The sequence below is a fragment of the Pelobates fuscus genome, chromosome 13 (assembly GCF_036172605.1).
Source record: "Pelobates fuscus isolate aPelFus1 chromosome 13, aPelFus1.pri, whole genome shotgun sequence".
Taxonomy (NCBI): Eukaryota; Metazoa; Chordata; class Amphibia; order Anura; family Pelobatidae; genus Pelobates; species Pelobates fuscus.
In genome coordinates, this window is record NC_086329.1 from 37,755,076 (window position 1) to 37,771,066 (window position 15,991).

At 40.9% G+C, this 15,991-nt stretch overlaps 1 protein-coding gene across 3 annotated transcripts in view; it reads left to right on the forward strand.

The window, feature by feature from the left end:
• The window catches only part of NUMB (NUMB endocytic adaptor protein), a 126,321-nt gene that overhangs the window by 55,389 nt on the left and 54,941 nt on the right, over positions 1 to 15,991 (forward strand). For all 3 annotated transcript variants that reach the window (XM_063440211.1, XM_063440213.1, XM_063440212.1), the window contains exon 2: positions 11,417 to 11,464. The gene's annotated coding sequence lies outside the window, so the exon portion shown is untranslated. The remainder of the gene's footprint in view (positions 1 to 11,416; positions 11,465 to 15,991) is intronic.

A 15,991-nucleotide genomic window follows, 5' to 3' on the forward strand; every position in this document is an offset into this window, starting at 1 on the left:
AAGACTAGAAAGACTAACCATGGGGGCGGAGCCTTACTGCCGAGCTGGAAAGACTCACTGAGCATCAGCTCCTAACGAAAAGTGACTTAATCAGGGGTAAATACCCCGCAAACCGGAGCGATCACCAGCAGGAAAGCATGAGGGATGACTGGGGAGCCTGGGGGAATCGACTGCTACCAAGAACAAGACATTTCCTCCTTGGGAACCTGCAAAAGCAAATGGGGCCTACCCGGGACCAGGCCAGAGAGAGACAGCCGCTCTCCGCGATGGCAGCCCCCCCCCCCCATGGACCGGAGGGGGTTATCCCGGTCCTCACTGCAAGTCTGGGACAGCCAGCCTGGAACGCAAAACAAGCATGAACCCGACCAACGGAGTTACAGCTCTCCACATGGCGCCCCCAAGAAGGCGGCTGAAAGAGCGCGAAACAAGCTGGGCAAGCTGCCAACACACAAGCAACAACCAACCCTCTCGCAGCATCTAGAAGCAATCTTTCACCACTTTTGGGAAGCACTGAGAGAGAGACAACTGGCAGCCCTGACAGACCGGCCTGAAACGCAACCAGCGACCAACCGGAGCCGGCGGCGGCGAGAGGTGAGGGGGAACCCTTAGGCGCAAAGCTACCAAGCCAGTCCACTCATACTCCCCCTGGCCCACCAGGGCAGCAGACCTCCGAGCCGAAAGCCCGCACTCACCGCCCACAAGCACGGAGACACAGGCACCACAAGCGAAGAGCGTGCGCTCGGGCCCCAGAAACGGCAAAGTTCGCAGCCACGAGACGCAGGCCTGCACACTAGACCGGGGCTGGAGTGACAATCCCACCCACACCCATACAACTGTGGACCACCGGAATCCACAGACGGGCCCCTGCCTACAAACGAAAGAAGTCATCGGCTGACACCAGGGAGAACACCAGACCACAGTGACTATCTCCACCATAGCTACTCAGCTTCTAAAAAGCAAAGCATGTTTGTTTTCTCTAACTTTATAGCATAATAGAAATTTCCATAAGTTTAGCAGCTGCTTAGCATGGTCTATAACTCTTAAAATGTTTTCTGTTTAACCCCTTAAGGACACATGACGTGTGTGACACGTCATGATTCCCTTTTATTCCAAAAGTTTGGTCCTTAAGGGGTTAAGTACCATGACAAGCGCAGAACACGAATGAGCATACTAGCATCTGTATAACTTAATACTGAAAAACGCTAAGCACAACTTGTACATTTCGAGATAAATGTGCATGCATCTTGCAGACAACTAGGCATGCTGTTTACTGCTCGCCATACACAAACACAAGAAAATTATAGCAAGTTAAAAACGTTATTGATCCCACTTAAGATTAGCAGAGTCTTTTCAGCTCCACACATAATGCATAATTGTTTAGTTTCAACCAATGCCACGCCAGAGGCATATCAGCTGCATGCATGTTAGCCCATATTATGAACACTAGATAAAGCTAGGACAGACCGTGAGCTAATAAATTTAGTTAATAGGCCTTTTTTTTTTAGCATAGCAGCAAGCATGATAAGACTTTAAACAGGACGGCATGAATGTTAATGCTAGAGCATTTCTTTCACACATATATGTGTAACCCTGTCTTTTCAATTACTGTGTGCCTATCACTGATATGACCCTAACTTTGCTGTTACACCTACAACCATACTGGCAATAACCACTGCTTGGGTGAAAGAGATATGTCCCTCATGTTAAATTGTATGCACTGTTGATTTCTACAACTATGTACTGTCTGGTAGAGCTTCATTTGTATGCCCTTCTTGTTTAATTTGTTAAGCAACCTCTATGTTTTAGATTGTCTTAGATTACTGTCATGGCAATATAACTACAATCTGATGTGCAACTAGTTGAGTTAAACGCAATTTTAACCTAGCATGTTATACCATAAAGCTTGTTATCTTTACGTAACATCAAACCAAAAAAAATTGCATTGTCTATCTACCCCCCACTGTAACTAATGTCTAGAAATCAGCATTCGGAATGCCGTTGGGGTACCATATGTATGCCTGTAACCACTATACGCACTGCAAAAATAGAGAATTGAAGAGAAAGACTAACCATGACTCCCAGTGTTTAGCTAAACTCCACATATTACATGTTCTGGTGTGCAACATCATTAAATGGACAATAAAGCATCATGACAACTATAACGGCTAAGAGACAAAATAATAGTGCTGGCAAAATAAACCAAGCAGGACAGATCTTACGGTCTCCATCTTGAAAGTGGGAACACATGAGGAACACATTTTAGGGCTCTAAATACAGAATGGGCAGGACTGCACCCCCTTCCCTTTTCACTGAGCAGACATAATCCAAAGGATCTCCTGATATTGCATCTTTGCCCTAAGCAAGGATCGAAGTGCACCACAATGACATGGCAATACTGACAGCAGTGTGAAAATGTGTACCAGAGACCTAAAATGAGTATCTAAGAAACCCCTCCAATGTCTTGTCATGGGGTTTCTTAAACAATATCCTATTCTCTAAAGGACTAGTAGTCTTCTTTGTCTTTTTCAATCTGTTACATACTGCAAATGTGGGCTATCTAGTTTTGAAGAGTTATCCCTGAACACTATTCAGTTTGTGTGTGTGTGTGTGTGTTTTGTTGTCTTCTGCAGCTACCTGTTCCGTGTACAAGAATCTGAGAAGCCTCTGCATCCTGTGTGATAATTCATAATGCAAAGTTTTCTACATGAAATATTAATTTCCTTGCAAAACAATGATAACCCAATTTCAGGGCAAGACTAATTCATATGCAGTATTGTTTTGCTTCTAAAGAGAAGTCTGCAGCTGTAGCAGAAACTTGAGCCACGACTTTACAGAGGAGGTGCATTTTTGTGACCGTCTGTTTACCATTACATGTATCAAATAGGTCTGAGAAATGGCTCCTGGCTTGTGTAATGGCTGGGTGATGCACACGAAATACACAGTAAGGTATATTACTTCTGGGGTTGTGTTCTAAAAGTGGAGCAAATATCATGTAAACCTCTGTGCCTATAGAAATGCATCTGATTCCACCTTCTTTAAACTGGTCGGCTGTAGTTCAATAAGGACTCTTGCATTGGCCTGTGATGCTGGTCACATCGGAAATACAGCTGCCATTCCAGTGGGTAACAATGGGTGGTTTAAGTGGCGCATATTAATCCGTTTTGAGTGCTACTCTAACGGCAAAGTTTGCATGTCTTGATATCCAGTTCTCCCACTGTCCTTCAAAGTCAATGTTATATCAAACCTAATTACAAATTGTAATTTGTTTTGTTGTGTTAAGTTTAACTGCTATGTGGTTGTGTAGCATTTTCATTTGTTTTCAAAACCAGACACCAACTTTAACATATTTTTCGAAGTGTATTGTAGATATAACTTTTCTAAGTTCATTAAACATGTAGGACAAATGAGTCAGTTATCAAAGGGACACTATAGTCACCAGAACTACAGCTTATTTTATTTGTTCAGGTGGGAAGAATCACTCCCTTCAGGATTTTTGCAGTAAACACTGTCTTTTCAGAGAAAATGCAGTGCTTACATTACAGCCTTGTGATACCTCCACTGACCACTCATCATGGCTAGTAGAGGTGCTTCGTGGGTTAGTCTCCACCCTCTGCACGGAGTCCCTGAACTTTCCTCAGAGATGCATTGATCCACTACATCTTTATGAGGAGATGCTGTTTGGCTTGTGCTGGATCTGCCCCTCATCTGCCCCTCATCTGCCTCATTGACCGTCTCAGCCAATCTCACGGGATAGCATTGTGATTGGCTCAGAACACCACTTCTGATTATATCAACCAAGCAGGCATGTCAGAGGCAGAAGCTGCAGACTTGAAAAAAAGTGAGATTGTATTATATTTAGGGGTTCAAGGGGTGACCAGGGGGGGCAGATAGTGGTTTTAAGTGTTCAATAATTTTTATTGAGGTTTTTAGAAGGGAAAGGGGTACAGAAAAAAGAGTGGGGTTTAACAAGCCAGTAATACAATTTCGATAGCTTTAGTCACATTTGGGTCCGACCCTCAGTTACATTCCGCACATATATTCTTCGTGTGTCTATACATACACACACACACACACACACACACACACACACACACACACACACACACACACACATATATATATATATATATATATATATATATATCCAAAAGTAGTAAAGGGAGCACACTAGGTCTTGAAAGTTGTGCAAAAAGTATTTATTGCATTCAAAAGGAATACAACGCTGTGGTACAGCAAATCAACGTTTCGACCCTGCTGGGTCTTTATCAAGATCACATATATAGATATATATAGATATATATATATTACATACATACATACACATACACACACGTGCACATACATATTTTTTTTTTCTGTACACGTTGTTGTCAATCAAATAGAAGATCATTTATTCCAAATAGGCAACTTGAGGGAGTGCGTAGCTTATCAGTGAAGGATGACTGTTATGTGTTATTAAACCACTGGGTTCAGTGTTGGCATAGTATCAACGTCACCTTTAACGACATGCACGCGTTGTCTGCAGTCCGGTGAAAATACAGAGCTTATTCATAGCGGTTTAGCCATAGCGTTATACCTGAGATGTGTGAGTTGTGTTGGTGGGTACGCCTCAGCCGTGGTGTGGGAGACGGTGACACCTGCGTTAACATGGGAGCCCATCCGTCAGTTAACAGGACTGCCGTGGCTTGATGTGTTCCCTGACCTTTCCTATCACGGAATGCCAGTGTGCGGTGGAGGGGGGATGCCTATGCCCTGACGGCGGGGCTCGTGCAGTAGATATCAGTGTCCCACTCAGTCTGAGGGTGTAGGTGGGTATGAGGCCTCCTTCCCTCTGGGGTCTTTAGGTCTCCAGTAAGTGTCATATGGTTGACTTTATAGTGTTATATATTGAATAGTAGGGGGGAGATATGGTATGTGGAAGGGTAGTGTTGTATCAGGTAGGTTAGCTGGGGTAATGGAAAGTGAAAGTAAGGGACCGCTGCATCGCGGGTACATTGTGTTGAGATCAGGTGCTTCGGATAGGTGTAGTGTATCATGATATCGGGGCTGTGGGTTGTAGGGCGTGTTGGGTCCTAGCATGGTGACAGATTGGAAAGGATGGGCGGCTGGTATAATATGTGTTTCCCAGATAGTGGTTTTAAAACTATAGGGTCATGAATACAGGTTTGTGTTCCTGACCCTATGGTGTTACTTTAAATAAAATGAGAATTGTAGGAAATTCAAAGAGAATTTAAAAATTTAAGACCAAAAGCTAAACTGGAAATTCCCAAGGCCAGTTAGGGTTCAAATTCTATTTCAACAGCACCGGAGGAGGCCCATTTTTGAGATCGTTAAGCAGAGGTTCCACCAGGAGCAGTGGTCCCTTGAAGCTGGGCTTGGAAGCTCACTGGGAACAGGGAGTGTCTGTCAATTTTGCTTACCATGCCATGTCTCCATATTGCACCTACTTTCCTGTGAGCTATCGTACCTGATGCAGCAGTCTCTGGTATGGGACTTGACTTGGTCCCTACAAGGCGTAGGTTGTACGGATTACGGACTTTTACTGACATTGTATCCCTTCTTTGCCTACCATATCGACACAGTTGGGCAATTCACTATGATTTCACAATTCTGAATATAGTGTAATTTTACAGAATGATGGAACAATTCTGGAGTTTAGTGGTAACCACCATGTGTCCACCCATATTTTCCACTTTATGGTGCCTGAAATGTCAATATGTAGGTACGTGTTAAGTCTGTATTTATCAATTTAATTATAAATGCAGCAGTTATGTTATGCAAAGTTTCAGAAAGGTGGCTTACATCATGGATGTCAAAGTTGCGGCTCATAATGAATATCTTTGCGGGCCAGCAAATATGTTTATTGCTCTGGTCACCTGGAGGCGCACGGAGATGAAATGAAGGAGGCGGGCGATAGGCGGGTGGAGGCAGTCTATGAGCGAATGCAGGCGGGCGTCACGTCCTTAAGGGACGTCTACAGGCTCTGCCTTCAAGGAGTTTTGTCTGTCACAGGCGCCAGTGGGGGTATAGACATAAGACGCCAGATACACAAGGTGAGTAAAGTAGGAGTCTGGAGAGAGGTGTGTGTGTGTGTGTGTGTGTGTGTGTGTGTGTGTATAGATGTATAGATGTATAGATGTATATAGATATTATAAAAAATAATAATAAACCCCTGCACTCCAAATATAAAGCGTTTTGTACCTGGTGCTCTGGAAGCTCAAATGTAGAAAGTTGCAAAAACCGGCACTCAAGGATTTAAATCAAAAAAATTTACTGTTGTAAAAAATTCGACGTTTCAGCTCCTCTTGGGAGCTTTCATCATGACATACATAGGGTATGTCCTGATGAAAGCTCCCAAGAGGAGCTGAAACGTCGAATTTTTTACAACAGTAAATTTTTTTGATTTAAATCCTTGAGTGCCGGTTTTTGCAACTTTCTCTCTATCTCTCTCTCTCTCTCTCTCTCTCTCTCTCTCTCTCTCTCTCTCTATATATATATATCTATCTATATATATATATATATATATATATATATATATATATATATATATATATATATATCTATATATATATATCTATATATATATATCTATATATATATCTATATATATATATATATATATCTATATATATATATCTATATATTTTCTCATTCCTGCATGGTGTTGTTATCGTGATTACATTTTCACTTTGTCATATTTGTTGATTTATCACCGACCTATCCCACCTAGTTACCACGTCGGCTTGGTCTCACGATTAAGCTGGTTTCCTAGTAACCATGATATCTTTGCGAGCGTCATTACGTCATAACGACACTTGCAGCTACCCGTCGCTTCCGGGTTGGAATTAGTTTGCGGCCCACGTAAACTTAAACCTTGTTTATTTGGCCAATGTTAGCCTTTCAGTTTGACATGCTTGGCTTACATCCTAATCGGAGTGTGTTGTGCAGATGGCTCAGGCACTTTACCTTTGAACAGAAGATTTGAGTAATCTCTGCTTATCAACATGTGTGTGACATGATGGTGCAACACATTTTATTGTTGAATTTTGAGAAGTCTCACACCTTGAAAAGTCTCATGTTTGGCAGTACGTACTTGCGGCATGCTTTAGGAAGCCTGATCTTGAATTAGACTGCACAGGAAATAACCAAATGTTGTCACTTTGCTGTATCATTCTTTCGCTTATATAGATTTCTAAGAACAGATCTGGGCATGGCTTGTTCTCATTTTCTAGTTATTTTGTTGGTCTCTTAAAGGGACAGATGTACATCTGCAAGCCTGCTTTATAATGTATTCAAGTAACACTAGATCAACTTCAGTTGCTTGGTTGTGAGTAAGGCATTTCTGAAAATTAAAGGAGAACAATCACTTGGGAATTACAGCATTCCATTAAACATTAAAAATCACCTGTATCATCTTTCTTTTAACTTTTTTTTTTTCTGGATCTGTCGGTTAAATGCTTGCCCATAAAGAAGCAATGGGAGGCTAGTGCGCATGTGTGGCAAAACAAATGCTTTAAATTAGTCACTTGAGCTATAACCGTTTCGAATTTCTCTTTCGGTGCTAAGGAAATATTGCAGTGAGGTTCACTTTCTAGCTACATTATCAGAATCTTCATTGACTGACTATTCTGTATAATTTAACCGATGATGTCACCCATAAAATGTCACCTGTAGGGAATAGAAGGTGAGAACTGATAGAGCATCCCTTCAAAGTATCACTACAAGCACCACTTCAGCGTGCTGTAGTCTTTATGGTAATTGGAATGCCCTGGCACCTTCATCCCAGTGTAAGTAGTCCAACATATGGGATTTGACTAGTTAGGTGGGAAGTAAGCTGTGCTAGGGTACTCATGACACCATAACCATTAAAGTGCACTGTAGTATTCTTGGTGCTTGCTCCTTTTAGTGGTTAAAGAGCCAATTGTTAACATCCAAAATCTTATAATGCTACAGTACGGCAGAAGTACATAACTTTAATCTTACAGGGTTATTCTTGTAACTGTGACATAATTGAGACAAAAAATAGCCGACATTGAGAGATTTTATTTTTAAAGTCTTTGTTTATTCCAAGACAGTCCGAGATAATACAAGCTATTCACATCATTTAGGTTTCATACATAAGTAGGGTTAGACATATGCTTAGTTGTTACATTAAAGTGCACGTGTTCAGCATGTACCTGGCTATGAATAGTGCCACTCATGACGCCTTCTCTATCAGACATTACGTTGCATCTTTTATGTCTAACTCACAGGTGTATTACTTCAAAAGACTTGTCCTGTTTTTTTTTGTTTTTTAGAAATAAAACAATAATGATAACTTTTTGGTTATGTGTATGTCTTTGCCGACGTAACCTACTCATCCCAACCGTAATTTCCATTCCCTGTATGTTTACCTTTCCCTGTGGTCTTATGCATTGGAAATGGTCAGTTGGCAGTGGGACGGTTCGCTTTGGTCTACTTGGTACTATCTAAACGGGATTCTTAACTGTATGCCATATAAATCAGTCTAAGTTCTTTCTACTGTATAATGTCGTAAGGTTCGGAGTCTTAAAGTTAGTCCGGGCAGAAGCCCCCTATCTCGTCTCACGTAGTTTGTGCCCCTGGACCACTGCTTAGGTCGTTGGTGTGTGTGTGTTGGTGCCTGAGTTCCCCCCTGACTTTTTTTAGGTTCAAAGGGGAGAAAAAATGGGTATAGTAAAGAAAAGTATAGGTAGAAGAGAAAAGCGGGAGCAAAAAAAGGGGGTGGGGGGTGGGGGGGTGTATGACGGTGCAGCACAGTGTGCCATTAATTAGAGCAGTTTACTTTCTCAGGAGGGAAGGGTGGGTGTCGTGTTGTCAGACAAGTTGCTGTTATGCCATGGTTCCCATAGTTTGTCAAACGTGGACATGGACCCTCTCATTCGAGCCGTCAAGCTATCCATCAAGTGTACCTTCTTTATGTTCGAGATCACCCTCTGCACGGGTGGCATTTCCGTTTGTAGCCATGTCTGTGCTACCGCTCTCCTAGCTGCTAGAGTGATTTTATGAATCCGTTTTTGTCGTCCCCCCCCCCCCGGTCCAGTTGTCGATGGGTCTATTTAGTAGGTATGTCCATGGGTTCAGGTCGGGTGCTCTGTGGAAAACTTTTAATCAATTTTTATATCTTTGCCCAGTATGCTTGCACCCTAGGGCATTCCCACCACATGTGAATGTACAAGCCTCTAAGGCCGCATCCCCTCCAACATTCATCCGTAGGTGTTTGTTGCATGCGGTGTAATTTGGCCGGTGTGGTGTACCACCTGAGCATTGTTTTATAGGATTGTTCCTGTAGTGTTACACAAATGGAAACGGAATTATTGGCCTCCCAAATGTCCCTCCATTCCACCCCCTCTAGCACCTCACCTAGGTATTTTTCCCATGCATCAGTGTATGTCAGTGATCCCCACTCCTTTGTTTCTGTGCAGATGTGTGTGTACATCGTAGTTATTAGTCCCTTCTGGGCAGATTCGTTGAGGCACATTTTCTCAAAGAAAGTCAAGGGCCCCTTGGCCGCCTGTTGCACTTGGGACTGTTGGACGTAGTCCCTTATCTGTACATATCTGAAGAAGTCCGCTGGGGTGAGGTGTGCCAATTGTTGGAGGTGGTCGAAGGGGATTAGCTTTTTTTTGTTCATACATGTTGCATATCCTCTGTAGCCCCACTTTTTTTGGTTTTTAAATTCTCTATCTGCCATACCCAGGGGGAAGGCCCTGTTTCTCAGAAGGGGTGTTAAGGGGGACAACGAGGATGTTAGGTTGTATTTGAGTGCATAGGCATCCCATAACCTCAGGGAGTTTATTGCCGGACACGTCGTTTTTAGGATGGGCTTATCTTCCCTGCGCACCCACATGTGATACTGAGGCAGGTCTGCCCCTGGACTAGAGGTCCACCCATCTCCTCTCCTCCAGAGGTGCGTGCCACATCGCCACCTGTGCCGCCAGATAATAGAAGCAAACGGTGGACTGGGTCTGCCACACCTTTACTTCTGTCTGTATAGAATGTTTCTGGAAATTCTGTGGCGGCGATTTTGTCAGATGAAATCGCCTATGGCTTTTTGTAGGTGGGCTAGGTCGGATTTTAGTAAGTGTTTTCACTGGTATTGCCTGGAAGAGGAATAATATTCAGGGTAGTATATTCCTTTTTACTGCGTGGATACGCCCGATCCAGGACAAGGGTTTGTCTTGCCACTTTTCCATGTCCTGCATTAAGGTCTGAATGAGCGGGGCGTAGTTCAATTGGTGTATTTTTGTTGGGTTGCCTGGCAATTGTACTTAAGGTGATCTTTAACTAAAGGGATATTGTGGGTTTCCTGCAAGGCTGTCATGTCCTCGGCAGACATGCTAATCGGGAGGGCGCTGGAATTTTCTAGGTTGAGAGATTGTATTTTTATATGGGCTGAGAAACTTGAAATGCATTAAAAAGCTGTACATGTGTGAATATGAATATATATATATATATATATATTTTTTTTTTTTAATTCATTATTTTTATGGGTACAGCACGGTGATTACATTACAAGTAAAACAAATTACATTAAGCGAGAACAATTTTTACACGTAAATGAGGACTACCCGATTTTAATTTTTGAAAGCCTATTCTGCCCCCTCTTGCCCATTCCAGAGGGGGGTGTCAATGATATGGTGGGGGGGGGGGCGCATAATTATAGCAGTAAGTGCCCATAGGCTTAGCATCAGGACTTTACTTGTAGCAGAAACAAAGGCACATCCGGGTGAGTATGTAATTAGTATGGGACCTTCGTCAATTGGGCTCAGGTTAATTTGCGTGCCATTGCTGGGTAGGAAGGTCTAGGTTGCTAGCTGAGAGTGCGGAAGGTTGTCAGTGGTAATTTACAGGCTGCTTTGCGAACTCTAAATTAAGAGGGGGGGAAAGTAACTTAACATGAGAATATTCAGTAGCTTACGGAGCCAGTGGTGGGAAAAACATAAAAGAACACAAGAAAAAACAAACAGTATAGGAATCAGTTATAACTCTTGCTGACTGCAGCAGGTAAAAGGTATTTGAACCTTGCTCAGCTGATGTTATATATATTTTGATGTATGCAGAATTAAATAGTATCCAGTGTTTCTAACAATCAACATCAAAATGGTAAATAAAATTAAAACAAAACTGAAAGGACACAGGAACAAACTTTGATAACTCTTTTTAAATGTGTGTAATGTCTGTCACAATATTGATCTTGAATTGTTTATTCTTAGTTGTTAACAAATATGACTTCATGCATTGGATATACTTCCTGTATATAAAGAGGTGTATGGTTACAAGATAATATGATACTACTTTAAACTCTATTCAGTAAAAGAAAAATAATGGTGGGGGAAGAAAAACACAAAACTCCTATTTCTGGGCACATTCTAAATTCACTTCTATTTGTTTCTAGGGATACTTGGACCACTGCTGAAATCCATACCAGGCTGGGCACAAAACGGTAAACAGCAATCATGTTAAATAAGACATTTCCAACCTTTTCTTATTTGCTAAATAATAATTAGTTGGATTTTTAAAAAATGTTTTTAAATGATCATTTACATGTGTATCTCTTATAAAGAGATTATAATACCCTACAGGATTGTTATTGTGACCTATAGTCACTATTCATGTTTTGGTTCTGTTAAAAAAACAAACTTCTGACTGGAATTTAAGCAGAACTCCATTTTATGTATTTGTATTTGTGCAAAATCGGACTTGGCAAGCCCTATATTCAAGCAGTTAGTATACTTTCACATCCATATTCTGTTCACCTCCCTCCCAACCAGTAAAGTTAGGAGAGATCAAATGTGTATCAGTGCTGAGATAGATGTCTTTTACCAGCTGGCTTGCAAATACACAACAACTATCAGAGCTGTGATTGCACACTGGCCATATGTTACAGTGAGTACACATCAGCGGACAAGATATATATAAATGCATAACATCTGAGGAAAGGGATTTAGGGGTGATTATTTCTGAAGACTTAAAGGACACTATAGTCACCAGAACAACTACAGCTTATTGAATTTGTTCTGGTGAGTAGAATCATTACCTTCAGGCTTTTTTGCTGTAAACACTGTCTTTTCAGAGTGAATGCAGTGTTTACATTACAGCCTAGTGATAACTTCACTGGCCACTCCTCAGATGGCTGTTAGAGATCCTTCCTGGGTCATGGCTGCCTAAAATGCATCCAAACATTCAGTGTCTTCTCCCTGGACATGCGTAGTAGAATTACTCACCAGCAGCACTACAAAATGGAATAGTTTTGATGCATTCTTTATCTACGTGGTCTCTAAAATACTGATGATGATGATGATGATAAATGTGGAATATATCAGCGATTTGTGATATTTTTATTTGAAATTTCTTCCCCTCCAGTCTACCCCCCCCCCTCCCCCCCCCCCATCTTGTTTCCTACAACTTTTGATTATTGTAACATGTAGGCTGAACTGTATGGCCTCAAAACCGGAGGTAATAACAAGAAGTCTCTGTATTCCTGTGGGACATTGTTAGAATGTTTGACATTTTTCTTTATTGATTTAAAGAAGGCTTATCAAGCAGTGTATCCTAGCTACAAATGGTGAAATTTTGGTTTCTTTGTATTAGTATGATATAAATAGTTACATGTGATCAGGGGAATTCAATGCAGCAAGAAGCTTAGCGTGACCAGGGATATTTTTACTGTCTTATGTGTTGGTGTGTTGTTTTAATGAAACTACTGATTATATGGTACAGAAATGGCTTTTATTATGTGGCCAAGCAACAAAATTGCTGGACTGCATATTTATTTTAATTAAAAAAATATTATGCCTGGTTTATTTTGCTTTTCCATGTGTATTTAAAAACCAAGCCAGTATCCCAGGGGTAGACACCCATCTCCTATAATGCCTTATTAATGTAAGAATGTTATGGGACATGTAGTCCACAACATCTGGAGTGCCGTCGATTGCCTACCTCTGCACTAGTCAAAAACACATAGAACTTGGAGAAATGGTAAACTATAGTGAAACTATATCCTATGCAATATAAAGGTCATAAGAAACCATCTTTGGTTTGACGACCATTATGTACAAAAATCGTCTTCTCCAAACCTGCATCTTGCTGTGTCAAATTATATTTTGATTTGAATTCACATTTTTACATTGGTAATTTGGGCTTTGATTTAATATTGCAGGATAAACTTTCCAAATTTTTTTTCTTCTCAACATATTAAAAAATATATAAAAATGACAAAAAGTGAATTAATATTGGATCATTTTAAGTTTATCCAAAAATATTAAAATATTTGAAAATGCAACAATATGAAGTAGAGAGGCCTGTCTTGCGTAAAGTTTTCAACGTTCAACATCCTTTTTCTCCAAAACCAGTTGCCACAATAATGTGAAACTTGGCACATATCCACATCTAGATTCCCCTACCACTGTTATTCAAACAAAGTTGTCAAATCAACAGCACACGGAGAGACAAAACAATATAAGAACAGCCAGGTGCAAACCATATAAGCACTCCCCCAAGTGCTTTAAATATTCAAATGTATATAGGATATAGAATGCACACCATAACAATCTCCAAAAAATATTTACATTTTATTATGTACAAAAAAGTACCAGAATGTAAACATAGAAGAAAAAATGAATGTAAACAAAGTAACAGAAGTAAAGGCAGATACAATAAAATAATTGTAATACATTACCACAAAAATCCTTACAAGCCTCAGACAGAAACACGAGTCACCAAACCCCCCCCAACGTTTCGGCACCAACTGGCTGCCTTTACCCTTGATAAAGGCAGCCAGTTGGTGCCGAAACGTTGTGGGGGTTTGGTGACTCGTGTTTCTGTCTGAGTCTTGTAAGGATTTTTGTGGTAATGTATTACAATTATTTTATTGTATCTGCCTTTACTTCTGTTACTTTGTTTACATTCATTTTTTCTTCTATGTTTACATTCTGGTACTTTTTTTGTACATAATAAAATTTAAATATTTTTTTGAGATTGTTATGGTGTGCATTCTATATCCTATATACATTCAAACAAAGTTGGCCACAACCGTCCGTGAACTTAAAGTTGTCATTTTATTACATAAATTAGCATTTTTCTCTTCTAGACTAAATTGATCTATGATCTCTGCAATATCTCAACATATATGTCCATGCTTCTGTATTTGGCCACCTTTGTCCCATGATCGGACTGCCATTTTGTTTTTATGCAACCAATTTATCACAATAATCAAACCTGTTCTACAGAATTACCAATCTGTAACTTGCAATGTTATGCTATGACCCAAGTAAGCTCGATTGAGCAGGGTCCTCTTTAACCTATTGTTCCCGGAAGTTTATTTGTAATTGTCCTATTTATAGTTAAATCCCCTCTCATAATATTGTAAAGCGCTACGGAATCTGTTGGCGCTATATAAATGGCAATAATAAAAAAAAATACAGATGTCTTGAGATGTTGATTGATCACATGATCCAACAGCCATACTGGAATTCTGAATATACTCCTCTATGCTATAATTGTTGGGTAGAACATTAGAAAGCATGATATACATCCATGACTTGGTCGTTTCCCACAGTTATTCTAAGCTATTTGATGTCAGTTACTTTACTTGGTAATTTTTTTTAACTATTGATCTATTTTGCAGTTTTGTTAAATATATATGTCTGCACATATACTGTATCTGTACTTTGGTGCTTGACCACTTCTATCTCTACATGCAGCTACGGTATGTTTATTATTCTTCAGCCACTTTTTCAAATAGATATAATCAAATTTCTGGCTGAAAATTCACAAATTCGCTATATCCGTTGCAACATAAACGTCATAGGCCACATGGTCTGAGAGCCATCTTGGTTTTGTTAACCAATTAACACACCGTTTTCAAACTAGTGCTTCTCTTGAAACACCTGTTCACTTCCAAAGCGGAGTCTTGTTTTGTAATGCTTGCGCAATACTATTGATGGTTGTGTTCTCCTGTCCATTTAAGCGTCAGATAAACCGTTACTAACGTGAAGATCTGTCTGTAATACTCGCCACGCTCAGTTTATGCTCCCATTGAACATGGCTGGATGTCTTGGAGCTGTCCTGCTTCATTGTTGGTTTTAAATTCTTTATTTTTAGAGCACTCAAAAGTAGGTACAGACATTCCCGCATCACCACAATAGCGAATGCGATGAACTCATCATATACGTTTGTACAACATTAAACTGCGCCATTTTGTGTATTATGTGGTATAGTCTCCTAAGTCCCATCCGAGGATGGGCATGCGTGAGAAACGTCTAAAGATTATGTGGGTCGGACTTGACGATGGTCAGTATAAAATACTGATTTTGAAATAATTTTATAAAGTGTTATTAAGTAATTTAAAGTAAGGGGGAGGGAGAGGATACTAGGGTAGAATGAGTCTGTCGTAAGTGCACTGCTTAGGCACTTCTGGCTGCTGATGGTTTATTGGTCTGTTTTCTTGGTGTCTCGACGGTATCTTTAATAGTGTGTGTGTACTGTCCTCCTTCGCTCTGCAGTCCGGGAGCCTACCTGGTAAGGTTATGTGTTGGGGTAGTGTCTCGGTCTGTGTGGCTGTTCCGGTCTCTATCTGATGTAGGTGGCTAGGGCAGGAGTCCAGTACAGTCTCCCACTGTGTCTATTAAGGGGAGCGAGGGTAGGTGCATATCGATGCTGAGTGGACCTGAGTTAGCCCTTCATGTGAGGCAGCGTGGGTGGTCTGGGTCCCTGCTTCTGTCATATTTGCGGAGCTTGGTGGTCCTCTGTTACCTAATTGTCCTCTAGGGGCCTGCCTTAGTGGAAAGCCATCTGTTGTACTTATCTTATCTGGACATCTACACTCCCAGCGTCGCTTAGTTAGCCCATGCAGTGCGGCGGTGTGCTGAATGCGATGATTGCGGGATATTGTAGTTAGGATATTACTGCACGTATAGGTGTCACTAGTGGTGTGATTTGGCCCTTAAGATGGGGTCTGTTTGTGCCAGTC